Raw genomic sequence first — 9,860 nt, 5'->3', positions numbered from 1 at the left:
ACTGGAGAGTAGTACTATATAAAAAAAAGATTTTAAAACTCCATCGTGCCTTCTGAAATGATATAAAAGAAAGAACTTTGACATCTCCCGTTAGGACAGTAGAGCCACCGTGACAGGGAATTGTCTGCTCTGTTCTGTGGCACTTTAGTTATTCTAGCTTACATGTTTGACAACCTCTATCTTTTTTAAAATTGAAATTCTATCACTCTTTTCAGAGTACCCAGAGCTCAAGTCTAATTTTAACTAATCCAGTGTATAGATGCTTGTTTTTTTAGGATTCTTTCCTCATAATAAACATCTGGGAAGTGGTTAAAGTTATGCAGTGTTTTTATAAATTTTTATAAAGCATGAGTAAAAGAAAAGCAAGTCGAAGTTTCCCTTTCTATATACGGTCTAAAAAGATCTTCCCACAGACCACCTTTTCTTATCTTCCCTTAAGAGTCAGCCATAAAACATGCCACTGGCTACTAAGAGCAATTTTCAGGTGATCCTCATGAGAAGGGAAAAACCTTCCATATATTTATGACTTTTCACAATCTATTTCCTTCATGTTCCAAATCATGTCAGACATCTTATTGCCATGACACACAATGCCCAGTAGAGACAGTCGGTATGGCTCCCATCACTTCAATAACACATCACTCAGAGCAATTATGCATCAGCTTCAAGTGCTTTTTAAAAAGCAGTCTCAGGAAGACCATTTCTGTTTTTCCAACTCAGTCTTTAAGTTGAATATATTATCTATATCCTAAACCAAAACTGGCGCTTATTCAGTCATTCAACACATATTTATTGAAGGCTTCTATATTTATGGAGGCACTCTGCTAGGAATCAGGAACATAATGCGAATCAAATGGACACAGTTCTGCCTTCATGGATCCAAGGGATCAGAAATTAATCAAACAAATCTGCGTATAATCACAAGCTTTGATAAGTACAAGTATGCTGAAGGAGGATTATGAAATGCAATGAGAGTCTAAAACAGGGAATGTGTCATGACCTGGTCTGGGGCTGGAGGGGAAGTCTTCACTAAGGAAGCGATGCTCAAACTGATAGCTCCAGAGTGCTTAGGTAGCAACATAGGGAAGAGGAAGTAAGTTAGAATGTTCCACTCAGAAAGGACTGTACATGTCACAGTCCAGGGAGGGAATAAGGCACATTTAAAGAGCTGAAAGCAAGCTAGCATGGTTGTGGTTCATAAAGGGAAGAAGGTGCAAAATGAAGCCTGATAGGTAAGTAGGGACCATATCATTCACGACTCCTAGGAAAAGCAATGAGGAGCTACTGATGGATTTGGGACTAAGGAGCAAATGTTTTCATATATGTATTTTTAAAGGATCTCTCACTCTGGTGGGGGAGAGGAGATATAAGTAGACTAGTTACAAGGTGTATTAAACAGGTGTTTCTGAGGTTTTGATATTTGGACTTTGCTGACCCTGAAGAGACTGCTACTCCCAGGGCTAATAGTAAAGAACTCCCCTGCAAGTACTCCTTTTATATGCAAACCAACCAATCCAAAGCCCAACCCTCCAACCACCTTTACTAGCTCTTATACTCCTGGCAATTATCCTCCTGCCCTAATCACCCAGGGACAGGTAACAGACAACCAGGGACAGCTCCTGTGCCCCAGAACCCACTGGAATTATTCAAAGTAGCACATCCTATGCCTGTTTACCCTGCCTCACCCATTTCTTCCTATGGAAACCATAATAAAAGCTCTTGTCCACAATTTCCCCTCACTCCCTCTGCCTCTTGACCAGTCCTGGTGCTTCCCCATGTGGGCCCACTGAGTGGTGTGCCATGCTTCCTGTTTCTAGAGATCTGTGACTTTTCCTTCATGTCAGTCATCTCTGTGTCTGTAGGTCTTACCATACCTGATTAAAACAAATCCTGGGTACATTTTAAAACACAATGCCAGGGCACTAAGACAAGTGACTTCTTTTTTTAAAAAAATATATTCTCCTATTATTCTTTTATTTTTTTGGCTGCACTGAGTTTTCATTGCTGTGCGTGGGTTTTCTCTAGTTGTGGTGAGCAGGGCTTACTCTTTGTTGCAGTGTGTGGGCTTCTCATTGCGGTGGCTTCTCTGGTTGTGGAGCATGGGCTCTAGGTTTGCGGGCTTCAGTTGTGGCATGTGGGCTCAGTAGTTGTGGCTCGTGGGCTCTAGAGTGCAGGCTCAGTAGTTGTGGTGCACGGGCTTAGTTGCTCCCCGGCATGTGGGATCTTCCCGGACCAGGGCTCAAACTCATTGGCAGGCAGATTTTTAACCACTGCACCATAAGGTAAGTCCAAGACAAGTGACTTCTGATGGAGGCTTGAACTAAGATGATCACAGTGGAGAGGAAGAAAAGTGGACGGTTACAGAAAAGTTAAGATGGATTGGATAAGGGGGTGAGGAAGAGGGAGGTATCTAAGATGATTTCTGGGTTTATGTTATGTTCAATTAAACAGATGAAGGTGCCATGTACAAAAGAGGAAATGCAGGAAAAGGACCAAGTTTGGGAGAGAGGATGATGAGTAAAATGTGCTTTCAAAATGGGCACTATTTAGAAGACCTAAATAGACATTTCTCAAAATAAGATATACAGATGGCCAAAAAACACATGAAAAGATGCTCAGCTTCACTAATTATTACAGAAATGCAAATCAAAACTACAGTGAGGTACCACCCCACACCAGTCAGAATGGCCATCATTAAAAAGTCTATAAATAACAAATGCTGGTGAGGCTGTGGAGAAAAGGGAACCCTCCTATGCTGTTAGTGGGAATGTAAGTTAATGCAGCCACTGTGGAAAACAGTATGGAGGTTCCTCAAAAAACTAAAAATAGGATTACCATATGATCCAGCAATCCCACTCCTGGGCATATATCCAGACAACACTGTAATTCAAAAAGATACATGCACCCCTATGTTCATAGCAGCACTATTCACAATAGCCAAAACATGGAAACAACCTAAACGTCCATCAACAGGTGAATGGATAAAGAAGATGTGGTATATACAATGGAATACTACTCAGCCATAAAAAAGAACTAAATAATGCCATTTGCAGCAACATGGATGTAACTAGAGATTATCATACTAAGTGAAGTAAGTCAGAAAGAGAATGATAAATACCATATGTTATCACTTATATGTGGAATCTAAAATATGACACAAATGAACCTATCTACAAAACAGAAACAGACTCATAGACATAGAGAACAGACTTGTGGTTGCCAAGGGGAAGGGGAGTGGGGGTGGGAAGGACTGGAAGTTGGGGTTAGTAGATGCAAACTATTACATTTAGAATGGACAAAAAACAAGGTCCTACTCTATAGCATAGGGAACTATATTCAATATCCTGTGATAAACCGTAATGGAAAAGAATATAAAAAAGAATGTATATATTGTGTATAACTGAGTCACTTTGCTGTACAACAGAAATTAACACCACACTGTAAATCAACTATACTTCAATTAAAAAATGTGCTTTCAAGACAACCAAATGTAAATGTTTCAGGGAAAGTTCGACTTAAGCTTATATTCAGGGAAAGGAATCCCCACCACCCTTGTCCATTTACCCAAAGATGAGGACTCCAAGACAATACTATTTATAGGCTGTGAATTTTTCCCTAATATATCACACTTCTGCTTGATGGAAATGACAGTTTAAAATGAGAAACATTACTATATTTATATCTTACTGGCTGTGAAAAATTAATTTTCACATGCTCTTATAGATGCTATTTGATACACATCTGTCTGCCTACTGTCCATGTTAAACTAAAATGCATTCTCATAGTGAAATATTCTCCGAACCTGAGCCAAATTGCCCGAAAGTGCCCTTCATTCTATGAACCATAAGGATAGTACTTCCTTTAATGTGACAAGAAATCACACTGTCGGGTTCTCCTGATTCACCCTAATAATTGCACTTACTTGGATCACACTGCAACACAAGTTGTTCTCAGATTGATCTTTAAATTTATGGGATGAAGAAGATAACAGTTACAGGAAAATTTCCAAGTTGGCTGTCATTCTTGTAATTGGTGGGTCTTTTCATGGTTTCAGGATAAAAGTAGAGAGACCAACAGGGTGACATGAGATATTTCCCTCTCTCCTTCGAAACTGGAAAGACAAAGGTGCTAAAATAATGACTTTGCCACTATTACTTTTACCAAGGAGGTTTGAGGGTTGTCTTCTCTCTTTTTCTGTATTTTGAGAAGTTCTAACAAAAAGATTTCTGAAGTTTTTGTTATCTAGCTCAATTTTGACTGTGGAGCTGAGGAAAAAAAAGAAGTCTATGCTCCTTCAGGGAAGACAAGTCTATTTCATGGTAACTAATCATACTCCCAGGATTCTGATCTTGGATTGTGTAAGAAGTCTAAATTGCCTACAAGCACCAGCTGTTACTTAGGAAATATAACTGTCCGAATATGGCAAGATAAGTAAGGACATAACCAGCTCTTTTTAAATTTTTTTAACATCCTTATTGGAGTATAATTGATTTACAATGGTGTGTTAGTCTCTGTTTTATAACAAAGTAAATCAGTTATACATGTACATATGTCCCAATATCTCTTCCCTCTTGCATCTCTCTCCATCCCACCCTCCCTATCCCACTCCTCTAGGTGGTCACAAAGCACTGAGCTGATCTCCCTGTGCTATGCGGATGCTTCCCACTAGCTATCTACTTTATTTTGGTAGTGTGTACATGTCCACTGCACTCTCTCACTTTGTCCCAGCTTACCCTTCCCCCTCCCCATATCCTCAAGTCCATTCTCTAGTAGTACTGCATCTTTATTCCTGTCTTGCCCCTAGGTTCTTCTGACCATTTTTTTTCTTTTTTTTTAGATTCCATATATATGTGTTAGCATACGGTATAATTTCACTTTCAGGTTTTTCATCATTAGTGTGTAGCAATGAAAGAGATTTCTGTGCATTAATTTTGTATTCTGCTACTTTACCAAATTCATTGATTAGCTCTAGTAGTATTCTGGTAGCATGTTTAGGATTCTCTATGTATAGTATCATGTCATCTGCAAACAGTGACAGCTAAACTTCTTCTTTTCCAATTTGGATTCCTTTTATTTCTTTTTCTTCTCTGATTCCTGTGGCTAAAACTTCCAAAACTACGTTGAATAATAATGGTGAGAGTGGGCAACCTTGTCTGATTCTTGATCTTAGTGGAAATGGTTTCAGTTTTTCACCATCGCATACAATGTTAGCTGTGGGTTTGTCATATGTGGCCTTTATTATGTTGAAGAAAGTTCCTTCTATGTCTACTTTCTGGAAGATTTTTATCATAAATGGGTGTTGAATTTTGTCGAAAGCTTTCTCTGCATCTGTTGAGATGACCATATGGTTTTTCTCCTTCAATTTGTTAATATGGTGTATCACATTGATTGGTTTGCATATATTGAAGAATCCTTGCATTCCTGGGATAAACCCCACTTGATCATACTGTATGATCCTTTTAATGTGCTGTTAGATTCTGTTTGCTAGTATTTTGTTGAGGATTTTTGCATCTATGTTCATCAGTGATATTGGCCTGTCGTTTCCTTTCTTTGTGACATCTTTTTCTGGTTTTGGTATCAGAGTGATGGTGGCCTCGTTGAATGAGTTTGGGAGTGTTCCTCTCTCTGCTATATTTTTGAAGAGGTTGAGAAGGGTAGGTGTTAGCTCTTCTATAAATATTTGATAGAATTTGCCTGTGAAGCCATCTGGTCCTGAGCTTTTGTTTGTTGGAAGATTTTAAATCACAGTTTCAATTTCAGTGCTTGTGATTGGTCTGCTCATATTTTCTACTTCTTCCTGGTTCTGTCTCGGCATGTTGTGCATTTCTAAGAATTTGTCCATTTCCTCCAGGTTGTCCCTTTTATTGGCATAGAGTTGCCTGTAGTATTCTCTCATGATCATTTGTATTTCTGCAGTGTCAGCTGTTACTTCTCCTTTTTCATTTCTAATTCTACTGATTTGAGTCTTCTCCCATTTTTCTTGATGAGTCTGGCTAATGGTTTATCAATTTTGTTTATGTTCTCAAAGAACCAGCATTTAGTTTTATTGATTTTTGCTATTGGTTCCTTCATTTCTTTCTCATTTATTTCTGATCCGATCTTTATGATTTTTTCCTTCTGCTAACGTTGAGGTTTTTTGTTCTTCTTTCTCTAATTGCTTTAGGTGCAAGGTTAGGATGTTTATTTGAGATGTTTATTGTTTCTTAAGGTTGGAGTATATTGCTATCAACTTCCCTCTAGAACTACTTTTGCTGCATCCCATAGGTTTTGGGTCATTGTGTTTTCATTGTTATTTGTTTCTAGGTATTGTTTGATTTCCTCTTTGATTTCTTCAGTGATCTCTTGGTTATTAAGTAGTGTCTTGCTTAGCCTCCATGTGTTTGTATTTCTTACAGATTTTTTCCTGTAATTGATATCTAGTCTCATGGCGTTGTGGTCGGAAAAGATACTTGATAAGATTTCAATTTCCTTAAATTTACCAAGGCTTTATTTGTGACCCAAGATATGATCTATCTTGGAGAATGTTCCATGAGCATTTCAGAAGAATGTGTAGTCTGTTGTTTTTGGATGGAATGTCCTATAAATATCAATTAAGTGCATCTTGTTTAATGTATCATTTAAAGCTTGTGTTTCCTTATTTTTCTTCATTTTGGATGATCTGTCCATTGATGAAAATGGGGTGTTAAAGTCCCCTACTATGATTGTGTTACTGTCGATTTCCCCTTTTATAGCTGTTAGTATTTGCCGTATGTGTTGAGGTGTTCCTATGTTGGATGCATAAATATTTACAATTGTTATATCTTCTTCTTGGATGGATCCCTTGATCATTATGTAATGTCCTTCTTTGTCTCTTGTAATAGTCTTTGTTTTAAAGTCTATTTTGTCTGATATGAGAATGGCTACTGCAGCTTTCTTTTGACTTCCATTTGCATGGAATATCTTTTTCCATCCCCTCACTTTCAGTCTGTATGTGTCCCTAGATTTGAAGTGGGTCTCCTGTAGACAGCCTATATACGGGTCTTGTTTTTGTATCCATTTAGCCAGTCTATGTCATTTGGTTGTAGCATTTAATCCATTTACATTTAAGGTAATTATCGATATGTATGTTCCTATTACCATTTTCTTAATTGTTTTGGGTTTTTATTATAGGTCTTTTCCTTCTCCTGTGTTTCCTGCCTAGAGAAGTTCCTTTAGCATTTGTTTTAAAGCTGGTTTGGTTGTGCTCAATTCTCTTAGCTTTTGCTCATCTTTAAAGGTTTTAATTTCTATGTCGAATCTGAATGAGATCCTTGCTGGGTAGAGTAATCTTGGTTGTAGGTTTTTCTCCTTCATCACTTTAAATATATCCTGCCACTCCCTTGTGGCTTGCAGAGTTTCTCCTGAAAGATCAGCTGTTAACCTTATGGGGATTCCCTTATGTGTTATTTGTTTTTTTTCCCTTGCTGCTTTTAATATTTGTTCTTTGTATTTAATGTTTGATAGCTTGATTAATATGTGTCTTGGCATGTTTCTCCTTGGAGTTGTCCTATATGGGACTCTCTGTGCTTCCTGGACTTGATTAACTATTTCCTTTCCCATATTAGGGAAGTTTTCAACTATAATCTCTTCAAATATTTTCTCAGTCCATTTCATTTTCTCTTCTTCTTCTGGGACCCCTATAATTCGAATGTTGGTGTGTTTAATGTTGTTCCATGGGTCTCTGAGACAGTCCTCAATTCTATTAATTCTTTTTTCTTTATTCTGCTCTGCAGTAGTTATTTCCACTATTTTATCTTCCAGGTCACTTATCCGTTTTTCTTCCTCAGTTATTCTGCTATTGATTCTTTCCAGAGAATTTTAAATTTCATTTATTGTGTTGTTCATCACTGTTTTCTTTGCTCTTTAGTTCTACTCGGTCCTTGTTAAACGTTTCTTGTATTTTCTCCATTCTATTTCCAAGATTTTGGATCATCTTTACTATCATTATTCTGAATTCTTTTTTGGGTAGACTGTCTATTTCCTCTTCATTTGTTAGGTCTGGTGGGTTTTTGCCTTGCTTCTTCATCTGCTGTGTGTTTCTCTGTCTTCTCATTTTGCTTAACTTACTCTGTTTGAGGTCCCCTTTTTGCAGGTTGCAGGTTTGTAGTTCCCATTGTTTTTGGTGTCTGTCCCCAGTGGCTAAGGTTGGTTCAGTGGGTTGTGTAGGCTTCCTGGTGGAGGGGACTAGTGCCTGTGTTCTGGTGGATGAGGCTGGATCTTGTCTTTGTGGTGGGTAGGTCCATGTCTGGTGGTGTGTTTTGGGGTGTCTGTGGCCTTATTAGAATTTTAGGCAGCCTCCGTGCTAATGGATGGGGTTGTGTTCCTGTCTTGCTAGTTGTTTCGCATAGGGTGTCCTGCACTGTAGCTTGCTGGTCGTTGAGTGGAGCTGGGTCTTGGAGTTAAGATGGAGATCTCTGGGAGTATTTCACTGTTTGATGTTACGAGGAGTTGGGAGGTCTCTTGTGGACCAGTGACCTGAAGTTGGCTCTCCACCTCAGTGTCACAGCACTGATGCTTGACTGGAGCACCAAGAGCCTGTCCTCCACACAGCTCAGAATAAAAGGAAGGAAGAAAAGAAAGAAAGAAAGGAAGAAGAAGATAAAATAAAATACATTTATTATAATAAAAAACAATTATTAAAGAAATTTTTTTAAGTAATAAAATAAAAAAAAAAATGACAGACAGAACCCTAGCAAAAGTGGTAAAAGCAAAATTATTCAGACACAATCACACATAGAAGAATACACATACACACCCACAAGAAGAGAAAAAGGGAAAAAAATATATATATATCTCATTGCTCCCAATGTCCACCTCCTCATTTTGATATGATTCATTGTCTATTCAGGTTGTCCACAGATGCAGGGTACATCAAGTTGATTGTGGAGATTTAATCTGCTGCTCCTGAGGCTGCTGGGAGAAATTTTCCTTTCTCTTCTTTGTTCATACAGCTCCAGGGGTTCAGCTTTCTATTTGGCCCCACCTCTGCGTGTAGGCCTCCTGAGGGCGTCTGTTATTTGCTCAGACAGGATGGGGTTAACGCGGCAGCTGATTTGGGGGCTCTGGCTCGCTCAGGCCAGTGGGAGGGAGGGGTATGGGTGCGGTGCGAGCCTGCAGCGCAAGAGGCCGGTGGGACGTTGCAACAGCCTGAGGCACATTGTGAGTTCTGCCGGGGAAGTTGTCCCTGGATCACGGGACACTGGCAGTGGCGGGCTGCACAGGCTCCCGTCAGCGAGGTGTGGAGAGTGACCTGTGCTTGCTCACAGGCTTCTTGGTGGCAGCGGCAGCAGCCTTAGCGTCTCATGCCCGTCTCTGGGGTCTGCGCTGTTAGCCGCAACTCGCGCCCGTCTCTGGAGCTTCTTTAAGCAGTGCTCTTAATCCCCTCTCCTCATGCACCAGGAAACAAAGAGGGAAGAAAAAGTCTCTTGCTTCTTCGGCAGGTCCAGACTTTTCCCCAGACTCCCTCCCGGCTGGCTGTGGCGCACTAGCCCCTTCAGGCTGTGTTCATGCCACCAGTCCTCTCCCTGGGGTCTGACCTCTGAAGTCGGAGCCTCAGCTCCCAGCCCCCGCCTGCCCTGGTGGGTAAGCAGACAAGCCTCTGGGGCTGGTGAGAGCTGGTCAGCACCAATCCTCTGTGTGGGAATCTCTCCACTTTGCCCTCTGCACCCCTGTTGCTGTGCTCTCCTCCATGGCCCCGAAGCTTACCCCCTCCACCACCTGCAGTCTCCACCCACGAATGGGCTTCCTAGTGTGTGGAAACCTTTCCTCCTTCACAGCCCCTCCCACTGGTGCAGGTCCCGTCCCTATCCTTTTGTCTCTGTTTATTCTTTTTTTTTTTTTTT

Source organism: Neophocaena asiaeorientalis, unplaced genomic scaffold (assembly GCF_003031525.2).
Source record: "Neophocaena asiaeorientalis asiaeorientalis breed wild unplaced genomic scaffold, Neophocaena_asiaeorientalis_V1.1 scaffold134, whole genome shotgun sequence".
NCBI lineage: Eukaryota > Metazoa > Chordata > Mammalia > Artiodactyla > Phocoenidae > Neophocaena > Neophocaena asiaeorientalis.
This window is presented reverse-complemented; position numbering follows the sequence as displayed.